We start from the raw sequence: 11,118 nt of genomic DNA on the forward strand, positions 1-11,118 counted from the left end.
GGCATTAATAAATGTACTGTTTCTAAAGAACTGAAAGGCTAAAACGTTTGAAAATAAAAAGATCAAGCCATGACTAATTGAGAAATCAGAAGTGGACCAACTGAAAAGCTGTTAGAATTACATAATTTATTCAAGTTGTGAGATCAAAAAGCAACATTCAATAGTCATTAACTTTCCTGTACAAGTAATGACCAATGAAAATACACCTTCAAAGCTACTGCTTACCAGAGTCCCCAAAAATCTAAAAATAAATTTAAAAAAAATGTAAAAGGCTTCGCTTCAGTTCAGTTCAGTTCAGTCGCTCAGTTGTGTCCGACTCTTTGTGACCCCATGAACCGCAGCACGCCAGGCCTCCCTGTCCATCACCAACTCCCGGAGTCCACCTAAACCCATGTCCATGGAGTCTGTGATGCCATCCAACCATCTCATCCTCTGTCGTCCGCTTCTCCTCCTGCCTTCAGTCTTTCCCAGCATCAGGGTCTTTTCCAATCAGTCAGCTCTTCACATCAGGTGGCCAAAGTATTGGAGTTTCAGCTTCAGCATCAGTCCTTTCAATGAACACCCAGGACTGATCTCCTTTAGGATGGACTGGTTGGATCTTCTTGCTGTCCAAGGGACTCTCAAGAGTCTTCTCCAACACCATAGTTCAAAAGCATCAATTCTTTGGTGCTCAGCTTAAAAGGCTTAGATAGTAAAATTTATAAAACTTCACTGAAAAGCAAATTTGAAAAACTGAATAAAGTGAGAAATTTGCAATACACAGGATTCTCAATTTTGATTAAAAAAAAAAGTCAGTTCTCCCAAAACTAACCTACAAATTCGGGGCAATTGATGAGACTTAACAGGTTGAGCTCTAAGTTCTTACAGAGGATAACATCTGAAAGAAGAACCAAGAAATTTTGAATTTTAAGAAATGTGTGTCCAGAATTCCCCAAGTGGTCCAGTGAATAAGACCCCATGCTCCCAAGGCAGGGGGCCCAGATTCAGACCCTGAATGGGGAGCTAAGTTCTCTCAGGTCACAATGAAGTCTGTATGCCACAACAAAGACCCAGCATAGCCAAAATAAATGCTAAAATACAAAAAACTAAGCTAAAAAAAAAGTGTGTCCCATGAAACTGTGATGAGGTCTTGGTGCAGATGGAAATCTGCAGAGACTGGAGGATGGGCGTCTGGGAACGCACGCATGTGGGTCAGAAATTGTCCAGACTAATTCACGTGGGGGGAGGGAGGGTAACTGCCTCCGGGACTCCAAGTGAGAGGCTGCATTTTGATCCACGGAGAGCTCCTCAAATATCAACACAGGAAAACAGTCTGGCACCTTCCTAAACACATACAGTTACAGCTCAAATTCTACTTCTAGCTGTTTACTAAGGACAAAACACACGACCACCAAAAGACTCTTGCATGTTTAAGGCAGCTTAACGGGCAAATAATGTAAGTGGCATCAGTAGATGGATGGGTGAACTGTGGTATGTCCACAATGGAATCCTACTCAGCGATAAAAACGAAATACTTGCCAGTACACGTAATATATTGGCAGCCAGGGTTGAGGGAGAGAAGCCAGACACAGAAGAACACTTAGCAGGAGATTCTACTTAACATATGCAGAAGCAAAACTAGTCTACGGCATCAGAAACTAGATCAGTGTTTTCCTGGGTCAAGTAAGCTTCGGGGAGGAGATCCACTACAAAGAGAGAAGTTTCTGGCATGATGGGAGCTTTCTGTATCACGACCTGGGTGACATTTACATGAGTATATACACTCATCAAACCTCAACAAGTTGTAAACTTAAAATGTGTAGCAATGATACCTTAATAAATTTGACTACCAAGAAAAAATATATCAACACAGGAAGACCAACAACGAAGGTGGGAAACGGCAAAGGGCTTGGATATCGGACCCTGGGACACTCTTAGGGTGTGAGATGAGAACATCTAACCTCCGGGTCCACCGGGAGCACGGACAGAATTACTCAGGAGGATCACCGGCCGTCCAGGTTGGCATAGGACAAGGGGCTTCGCCTGGCCCGGCGTTCTGGGGAGACAGTTTGGCCATGTTCATTTAAAATATTAAAACACACACCACGTAACTCAGCGGATGTTTTTCTGATCATTTGTTCTATAGAAGAATTCCCGTGCTCACACAGAGTGCCTGGCGGGTTTTTAATGTCGCTTTGTTTGAAATAACAAAACTCTGGGGCTTAAAATAGAAGGAAGATGCAGCCCTTTTTTGGAAATCGGGCAACAGATGGAAAGGAACAAGGGGGAATCACCAGGACATGAAAGCGAACGTGTTAGCTGCTCAGTCGTGTCTGAGTCTTCGTGACCCCATGGACTGCATCCCGCCAGGCTCCTCTGTCCATAGGATCCTCCAGGCAAGAATCCTGGAGTGGGTCGCCAGGCCCTCCTCCAGGGGATCTTCCCGACCCAGGGATCGAACCCAGGTCTCCTGCATTACAGGCAGGTTCTTTACTGCCTGAGCCACCAGGGGAGGACACAGGGCTCAGCTAAAAATGCACCAGGACAATGTGCCTAGCAGACCTGAGCTACCAGGGTTTCTCGGCTGCCCAGAGACGACTCACAGAAAGTTCCAGAAGGGCACGCCTGCAGTGTTAACCTCAATACTCTGGGTGGAGAGTGTGATTTGAGGTGTGAACAGGGACTATTTTTTTTTCACACTTCTGAATTTGGAGTTGTAGCAATCACGCATACATTACTACTAGAGACATTTTTTTAAAGTTTTTAGGAAGTTTTAAATTCTGGCTGTTGGTCATGCAGTCTGGATCCTGTCTGAGAGCAGCAGCCTTCAGCCTCCTGGGGCCTCCGCCCACTCAGGCAGGGGCTGCAGCAAACACTCCCCCTGCCCGAGACCCTCCTGAGGGTGGCGAGCCCTCCTGAGTGGGCAGGCCTGTCACCTGGAAGCCCCAGGGTCTCGGCCCACCTGCCACCCTGCACATGAGAGCACTCTGAGTGTCACCCGGACCCAACCCAGGCAGGGGACACCCTGGCTGACAGCTGCAGGGCTGGGCGGCCAGGCCAGCAGGCGAGGGCTCTGGTTTTGAAGTGTATTTTCTACAACTGCAATTTAGTCAAAATACCCGACCTGGACAGTTTGAAGGTGCAGACGAAGAAATGGCCTTTTGGCGAGACTAGTTCCTTCTAGGAACACCTGCAGGCAGGGTGGGAAGGAGCCTGAGGCTAGCGGTCTCTCTGAGGCAACGAGAGGGTCGGCACGCCTGCTGGCCGGAGACCACGGCTCTGGGTGCCTTCCGGGCCTGGACCAGAGCACAGGGTCCTCGTGCAGGGCGAACACTCGGGAGAGGGCCAGCCTGTGGGTTCAGGGCGGAGGTGACTGACCCCCAGGAGCCGCCGAGCTGGGGTAGGAGAGGAGGGGCTGCAGCCTCGCTCACCTGCGGCTGGAGGAACAGCGGACGCGTCAGCTCCTCCGCGAGCTCCAGGCCCCCCATGGCCTGCGGCCTGGCGGGACGGGTCATCGGCACCCAGGGCGGCTCTGTGGCTGTAGTCCATTATGGAAGTGTCACTCCCTCCCCGGGGGCTGGGAGAGTAAACATTCAGAGTTTGAGAAGCTCTCCTCTTGCCAGGCGCTGCCCCTGCCCACCCCGACCCTCTCTCCACCCAGGGAACCTGCCTTCAGGGGCCGGGGGAGCTTCGAAGTGACAAACACAGGTCCCCATCAGGGCTGGAGCCACGGTGGACACACTCCCGGCTGCTGTCCCCATCCTGGAAGGCGCTCGTCACAGGGACGCCCTGGGGGATCGCTCACACCAGGGACGCCGTGGGGGATCGCTCACACCAGGCACACCCTCAGGCTTCACACAAGTTAACCAGATGTACAAAAGACGACAACCCTGGTTTGGGGAGGGCGGGGTGGGTTAAGAAAGTTCACAGAGTATAAATGAACCATTTTAAAGACCCAGCGGCATCGGAGGCCTTTGCAACGAGGTGCAACCGCCACCTCTACCTGGTTCTAAAACTCTCATCGCCCCAACAAGAAGGTCCCCCCAGCTGGCCTCACGAACAGTCAGCCCACGTCTCAGCCCCAGCCCCTGGCTCCCACCGACCTGTTGGCTGTCACCAGGGATTTCTCGCCTCCAGGCGTTTCATGTAGGAGGGGGTTCCTGTGACCTGCTCCTTTCGCGGAGCCTAACGATCTCGGGGTTCAACCAGGTTGTCGGCTGAGTCGGCACTTCCTTTTCATGGCCGAATGCAGCTGGCTGGACGGCCAGGGCACGCGAGCTTATGCTGTCGTTAGCGGGGACACATCTGCGTTGCTCCCACCCTTCATCTCCTGTGAATGACGCTGCTGTAAGCAATCGTCTGCAAGGTTTTGCTTAATCAATGTTCTCATTTCTTTGGGGTACGTGTACTTAGGAGTACTCGAGCTAGGTCAAACGGTATTTCTGTTCTTCATTTTAGGACCCGCCAAACTGCTTTCCCAGTGGCTGCACCGTTACACACGCCCATCAGCAACGCATGGCCTTTCCAACTCTCCGCATCCTGGACCACGTCGGTTACCTTCCATCTTTTTTATTATATCCACCCTGGTGGGTATGAAAAGGTGCCTCATTGTGGTTTTGATTTGCATTTCCCTAACGGCCTAACTGCGCTGAGCCTCTTTTTATGCACTTTTTATGCGTCTATCAAACCTATCTATGTGTTAATTTGTTCGTATTATACATACTCTAGATCTTTATCAGAGTGTGAACTGCAAACATTCTCTTCCACCCCAGGGGCTGTCCTTTCCTTGGTGCATAGAAGTTTCTAGTTCTGACGAAGCCCAGCGTATCCGTTTTTTTCTCTCATCGCCTGTGCTTTTGGCGTCCTGTCTAAGAACCTATGGCCAAATCCAAGGGCATTAAGATTGACCCGTTCTCTTGGGAGTTGTATGGCTTTAGCTCTTCATTTGGACCTGGCTTTTGCGTGTGGTGTGGGGCAGGGGCCTCCCTTCACTGGCCTAGCCCCACGCGCTGAAGGCACCAGCCTTGCTCTCGGTGAACGGTCTCAGCACCCGTGGGGAAGCCGACTGCCCACAGGCCCCGCGGGCTCCCCCATCTCAGCGGCCTGACTTTATGCCAGTGTCAGGCTGTTTCATTACTGGCTTTGCAGCACGTTCTGAAGTTGAGAAATGTAACCCCACACACACACCCTGTTGCTCTTTTGTAGGTTATTTGGCTACTCAGGGAACAACCCTGTATTGTGCCCATTTTTCCTACGAGAAAGTGGAGAAAGCAAAAGACATGTCGCCCTCCTGGGGCGGCTCAGCTGGTCACTGTCGGTGTTGGGACCAGCAAGGCTGCAGGGGACGAAGGAGCGGGCCTGGAGGCCAGGCCAGGGTCTGTGGGGCCGGGAGCTCCTTCGGGGACTGCCTCACCCCAGCTCTGGGCTGCCAGGGCTGAGGCCAAGAGCACAGCAGGCAGGCATCCCTCTCTGCCCTCCCTGGCTCCAGCCCTGGCCTCAGGCCTGGGGAGCACTTGGATCAGGGCCCCTCAGGAAGGGCCAGACTCTCACTGAAAGGCTGGTGTCAGGAGCCACGCATGCTGGTTTAAGCGACCACCCACCTCTGCGGAGGGGACGCTCGACCTCCAGTGCCCCCGCCTCCCAGCAAGGGTAGACCACTGCCCTATTCCGCTCGCCCAGAACTGACCAGGGCTGGGCACTCAGACTGAGCTCGGCCGTAGGGCTGACCCCACGGCCAGTCATGGCACAGGCTGTGGCCCCAGGCCTCCCCTTCAAGTCCAACAGGCACCCCTTTACGTGTGGGGATGGCCTGGTTGTGCTGGGGGACAGAGGGGCTGCAGCCTCCCACGAGCAGTGCTGGGGCCGGGACCCCCCACCCTGGGCTGCACCCACGACAGCCCCCTCCCCCAAGACCTGCAGCATAACCCTGACTCTAGAAGCGCCCCCACGCCTTCCACGGGCTTCAGGGCCTCCGCGTCTCGCCTGCAGCCCTTTCTCCTGGGCCGGGGGACCCGGGCTCAGCATCAGATGCCCCCTCTCCCCACTCTGGAGGGCTTTCCTCTTGCACAGTCAGGCCTCAGCAGTCTCAGCAGCAGACCGCGTGGGGCTGGAACCTTCTTGTGTTGCAGCCTCACTTGCCAACGCCTCCCCTCAAGGTCCAGAAGAGCCCTTAGTCTGCACCCAGGTCTCAGCCCTCCTGCTGAGGTTGCAAGACCCTGCTCCTGGGACCCTGCAGAGCAACACCTGACTCCACCCCGGAGAAGGCCCTGCTCTGCCCCCCAGCATCACAGCTGGCAGGCGGCTCTGGGCCTTGACACCACACAGGTGGGGTCCTTCTCAGCCTGGTGTGCAGGCCTCCAGCCTGCGGGCTGCCTGCCAAGGCCACCGAGGCCAGAGTCACCTCCCACTCACCAGTCCATGGTGCCTGGCTCCCAACAGGGGGACGGCTCCCCCCAGGCCAGCTGACCAGGGCCCCACCCCGGCCCCCTCCCCTTCCCTCCCCAGAGAAGACTCTCAGAAACACGGCCCTGCCCCCGCGGCCCCTTCGTCAGGAGTGGCAAAGGTGGGGCCAGCTAGCCAGGGTCGGTTCCCAGGCACCTCCCTGCAGCCACGCAGCCCAGCGGAGTCCCCGCATCCCAAGTCCGTCAGCATCTTGCCTGCAAGAGCCCAGGGCACACCTGGGTGAGCGAGCAAGGTCCCCTCCGGGGGGGAAGGGGATGGCCTGTTTCAGACACGGGTTTGTTTCTTCCTAAAAATGACAGCTGGGATCCCGGGTCTCCTTCAGCCACATGGTGGGGCTTCTGGGCCAGCTCCGCCCCAGGGTGAGTCCTCCACTGGCTTCTCAGAGGGCACCTTGAACTTGGCCAGGTCCTGGAAACTGCTCTTTGTTTGAGGGATCCAGAGGGCTGTGCACACCCTTTGGGTGACGGTGATGAAGAGACGCCAGGAGACCTCACATTCAGACCGACTTCACCAAGACCCTCAGGTGCTGCCCCTGCCTGGACACACACGCCCTGGGCCCCAAACCTCTGGAGCTGGAAGCAACCTCATACCTGCCTGAGACTAGTGGAAGATTCTGGGGCAAGCCACAGACGTCTGGGGAGGAGAGGGTGGCCTGGTTTGGTTCAGTGGGCTTCTGGCCGGTCGGCCGCGAGGTGAGGAGCGGCTGGGAGCTTTCCGGAATCACTAGCAGGCGTGGAGGACTGGAGATGGTGCAGGACGGATAGACAGAAGCCAGGCAGGCAGGGAGGGCTGGCGGGGCCCCAGGAAAGCAGCAGCTCCCATGCCGGGCACACCAGGAGGGCTTCGCCCCAACACGTCAGACAGTGCCTGGGCACCCCGGGTCCCAGCTCAGCCCTTCCTCCAGGGCCGGGCCAGGAACCTGGTGGGGAAGGAGGCTCAGGGGAGGCTGTGCCAGGCGGGCCCAGAGCTGAGCACGTGGCCACCTCCTCCTGGGGATGCGCGGACCCCACACTCGGGCACCCGCCCACAGCTCCTGCCCAGCCCCACCCGCGTGCCTGAGCCTTGCGAGCTTGGGAGGCCTGCCCAGGTTTCTGGCTGATCAAAGGGCCCCCACAGAGCTGAGCGGGCTGCCAGGATGTCTGCCTGAGGTCCGAGCCCCTGCAGGAGTTGGAGCAAGGGACGGGGGACGGGCAGGACCGCCCTGGGGGGACGACGGCACCCCCGTTTCATCTGATCTGCAAACCCTGTGCTCAGCGTGGGCCTTCTCCATCCTCCCTGCTTCTGAGGGGCATCCCCCACCCCAGTTTGGAGGAGTAGTTCAGACTCAGAGCCAAGTCAGCCTTCTTGGGGTTGGGGACGAGACCTTCACTTGCGGGGCCTCCAGGACACTGCTGGGCAGAGCCCAGGCCGGGGCCACACCTTGGGGACTCTGCACTGGGGCGATCCTGGGGCGAGATCTTTTATAAGGACAAGAGACGCGTTTCCCAAAGGGATGCGCAAGCAACTAGAAGCATTGGCCCACCTCCCCGTAGAGGCAAGGAGCAAGAGAAAACCAGAGGCAGCCACGAGGCCTGGGAGGGCGCCCCCCTTCACCCCCAGGCTCGGGGAGCCCCCTCACCCCCAGGCTCGGGGAGCCATCAGGGACCCCAATGACGCCTGCCCAGAGAAGCCTCTGCTCCGCCAGAGTCCCATTCCTCTCCTCCGGCCACACCCGGGGCGCCCACTCCCTCTCTCAGCCTGCTGCCCAGCGGCCCCCAGCGCCCTACAGAGGTGGGGGGACCCTGTGTCCTCTGCCGACCCCCAGGGCATCACAGCAACTCTGGGGCCCTAGCAGGTCAGCGGCAGTCCAGCTGTCCTGGGCCCAGCGCCCCCTGACCCCGCCCTGTCCTGCCAGCGGGACAGGGTCTTGCTGGGGACATGGCGGGCAGAGACAGTTCTGTGGATGGAGGTGACCTTAACTGCTCAGTCCACCTGGACACTTGCCTTGGGGTTCCCGAAAGGTGCCTACCAGAACACAAACCCCGTTACTCCCCAGCGGCCGCAGGGGGAGCCCCAGCTGTTAGGGCTCCACCCCGGGGTCCAGGGTGGAGCCCTAACAGCTGGCTCCCGTGGCTTCTGAGCAACCCTGGCCTCCGGCCCCTCACCGGCCAGAGACAGGAAGTGGGGGGCAGGGCGCTGCCCTCCGGGACTTGGGGTCACTCCTCGAGGAGACGGAAACGTGGGAGAGCACACACCCCCTTCTGAGATGACTCTAAATGGTCCTTTTCTTCTCAGCCCTCACTCGGTGTCAGCAGAGGGCAAATCCAGCCTCCATCACACACCCACTTGACGGGGATGATGCTGTTTTCTCTTTATGAGCAAACCACTCACGCCTTCCTGCCTTCGCACATCTGTGCCCAAACGTCTGGTAGACCGGGACCCCAGAGCAGAAGGTGGCGGTCTTGGCCGGGGCCACAGCAGCCACCCGTGGGCCCATGAGGCCCTCCCCAGTGCAACCTGGCCCTAGGTCCTGGAGACCAGGGCTGCGCCTTCTCCCAAGGGGGCGCTCAGTCTGCACGGCAGGCCCAGGGCCATGACTGGGGGCAGGGCACAGGCAGCTGCGTCTTGGGAGCAGTGGACTCCCAGCAGCTGGCACTGGGGTGTTATGACCACAAATGGGGCCCCTTCCCTCGCCCAGTAAGGTGTCGGCCTCTGAACTCAGAGAGCACACCCCTGGGTGGGGCAGCAAGGAGGCAGGCTCTGCAGGCCAGAGGACGGGGAGGGAAGAGAGGAAGCAACATGGGGGTGCAGATGGCACCTCCTCTCCAGGCCCCAAGGCCTGTGACCTGTGGCCTTCAGCAGAGCCACCAGGAGCCTCGACCGCCTAGCAGTCAGCTGCCCCTGTGCCTGGCCTCCAGCTCCTGGTCACAAGGCTCCTGGCAGGTGCTGGACCCATCCGGAGCCAGGGGGACAGTCCCCTGCCTCCCCGTGGACACGGGCCGACACCAGGCCCTCCACAGCGTCCCCTGGCCCCGAGGATAGGTCCTGTACCGGGTCTCTGCAGCAGCTCCCAGCCTGCGTGGGCACGGCCAGGCCCCACCCTCAATCCTCACGAGGAGACACGCAACCCGGTTGAGTACGGTGTCTGCAACCACATGGCCAACGAGTGTGGGGCCGGGACTTGAACTCGGGTCTGCAGCTCTCACTCTGGGACGGAACCAGGGAGCCCGCTGGCGCCGGTGATGAGACAAAGCATGGGCTTTCCCTTCCACCACTTTCTGTCACCTTCAATCAAAGACCTGGTGATGGAGAGCTGGAAAGATGGTACCCGTGGGGGAGGCACGGTGTGCCCCCGGGTACCCTAGTCCTCAGCCCACACCGCACCCTGGCCGCCCTACCACCTCCCCAGGCAGCCCCCCAGCGTGGGGTGGAACAACAGGGGCACAGGCAGAGCCCCACACTCCCGGGAGGTGGCGGGGGGGGGGGGGGGCCGGGGGGGCCGGTGGCCCTCGCAGCTATCCTCCAGGGGAACCATGCCCCTTGCTTGCCCGGCTCGCCTCCACGTCTTGGCAAGACGTCAGAACTGTCAGGGAACAGTTCCTCACTAGTGGAAGGACCCTGGCTCTGAAGGGCAAAGAACACAGGACCTTAGGGGCGGTGGTGAGGGCTCCTCTACGGGATGGAGTCAGCACACACCTGGGAGGGGCCGGGCAGGGGCTGTGCCCACGACCACCACATCTGGGAAGCCAGCTGCGTGAGAGCGGCCCCCCAGGCTCTGGCGCACTGATCCCACCCTGAGGAATCGCACGGTCTGGCCGACTTTACAGGTGACAGACCCCAGTAACTACAGCGAGGGTGGGTGACCCCACCAAACCAGGTGGGGTCAGGTTTAGCCCTCAGGCCAGGTTTAGCCCCCCACCCCCGCTCCTGCCTGATCCCGAAACAAAGATGGAGGGGGGTCCCGGAGCGGCCGCCCGAGGGCTGCACCCCGAGTCACCCACTGTACAAAGCCGCAGGTGCACCCTGAGTGCTGGAGGCCTGCACACCGCGGGGGCCTCACCCCTGTCTCCACACAGTGACTCCGGGTCTCTGGGCGAGAGGCTAGGAGACACTAGGGCTGCGGCGCCCACCAGTCTGGGAGCCCCAGGGGAGGGATGGGCCCCCCTTCCTCCCACAGTGGGCAGGCTTGCTCCTTTGAGGTGAGACAGTAAGGCCCCAGGTTCAAGGTCCAGGAGCCTTACTGGCTCACGGTGGTGATTCGGGGTCCTCTCCCAAGGGTGCGGGTTTATTTGCTTTCACCCCATTTCTGCCCATCAGGCATCTGGGCTCGGAACCTGGTGGCCTCTGCGTTCGGCGCTCACAAAGCAGGAGAGCACGAACGCGAAGCGGGGGAGGGCAGCCGCTGGGAAGAAACGAAGGAGCCCTCCGGGTGCCAGTGCCCAGCTTCTGATCTCCCTTCCCGCGCCCCCCACCCTGCCCCTTCTCCCTCTCCCTGCGGCCGACAGCACTGCGAACCCCCAGCGCGCGGTCCCGGCCACCCCCTCGGTCTGCGAGCGCTCCCCGCATCCCACCCCACCCCCCACACACACACACACCTGACCTGCTCTTGGCCCGACCTCACCCCTTCCCCAAGAGGTCACCTGCCACCACCCGGCGGCCCCAGCCCTCGGACAAGCCTCTGCCCCGCTCTCGCTTCTC

The 11,118-nt window shown here is 58.9% G+C and overlaps 1 long non-coding RNA gene across 1 annotated transcript; it reads right to left on the reverse strand.

The window, feature by feature from the left end:
* Nucleotides 1-610: 610 nt before the first annotated feature.
* On the reverse strand, nucleotides 611-3,553 carry LOC123334193. Its single transcript, XR_006552035.1, has 3 exons — nucleotides 3,411-3,553; nucleotides 1,941-2,035; nucleotides 611-877 (listed from the first exon to the last, which is right to left on the reverse strand). It is a non-coding gene; the product is annotated as an uncharacterized LOC123334193 (long non-coding RNA).
* Nucleotides 3,554-11,118: the final 7,565 nt, after the last annotated feature.

The sequence above is a fragment of the Bubalus bubalis genome, chromosome 6, assembly GCF_019923935.1.
Source record: "Bubalus bubalis isolate 160015118507 breed Murrah chromosome 6, NDDB_SH_1, whole genome shotgun sequence".
Classification (NCBI taxonomy): domain Eukaryota; kingdom Metazoa; phylum Chordata; class Mammalia; order Artiodactyla; family Bovidae; genus Bubalus; species Bubalus bubalis.